The 776-nt window shown below is 41.1% G+C and overlaps 1 non-coding gene across 1 annotated transcript; it reads left to right on the top strand.

Moving 5' to 3' along the window:
* The first annotated feature begins 255 nt into the window (after positions 1–255).
* On the top strand, positions 256–358 carry LOC117802482. Its single transcript, XR_004625864.1, has one exon. It is a non-coding gene; the product is annotated as a U6 spliceosomal RNA (small nuclear RNA).
* The last annotated feature ends 418 nt before the right edge of the window (positions 359–776 follow it).

The following is a 776-nucleotide window of genomic DNA, read 5'->3' as shown; positions in this document are numbered from 1 at the left end:
CCCCACTTTGGGCTCCCTGCTCAGAGGGGATTCTGCTTGAGGTTCTTCCCCTCTCCCTCTGCCCCTCCCCTGGATCTCTCTCTAAAATAAAAATTAAAACAAAACAAAACAAAAAACCCTAAGAGCTTTGAACCATTTTCCAGTGGGGACCAGTCTAAGACAATTCAGGGAATGTATGGTACCAGTCTAGGAAAAACAGTTATGAGGCTTAGCTTATGATTATCCATGCAGAGACAAATATTGAAAAATTATCTTGTGCTCCCTTTGGCAGCACATTTATTAAAATTGGAAAAATACAGAGTTTAGCATGACCCTGTGCAAGGACAACAGGCAAATTCATGAAGTGCTCCATATTTTTTAAAAAGAAAGAAGGAGAAGAAATATTATCTTGTATCTTTCTCCCTTTCCCTGTTAGTCTGCTGCCAATGAACAAATTCAGAGCGCTGTAAATAAAATCCTACTCGGCTCAAAACAAGGTGAGTCTTCCTGTCTGACCCCACTTCCTAAATTCTCAGTGGAGCGTCAGTGTATTGTTTGTGAAAGAAAGTCCATTCTACTTTATCCTGATTTCCCTTTGAATAAACTTCAGAATCACCAGAGCAAACCTAATGATAATTTTGCAATAGATCAGTCATAGAGCTTTGCTGAGGGGAAGGTCCGAAAATCAAATGCAGCCGACTTGATTTGTGCCCTGGTTTGTTTTGGTCATCATGGCCATCTGCTCATCACTTGCATGGATTGGAAATAAGAATTGATTTCTCTTTCGGGGCGGGGGG

Source organism: Ailuropoda melanoleuca, chromosome 5 (genome assembly GCF_002007445.2).
Source record: "Ailuropoda melanoleuca isolate Jingjing chromosome 5, ASM200744v2, whole genome shotgun sequence".
NCBI classification, from domain to species: Eukaryota; Metazoa; Chordata; class Mammalia; order Carnivora; family Ursidae; genus Ailuropoda; species Ailuropoda melanoleuca.
Note: the sequence above shows the minus strand (reverse complement) of the source record. Positions and strands in the feature narration are given on the sequence as shown.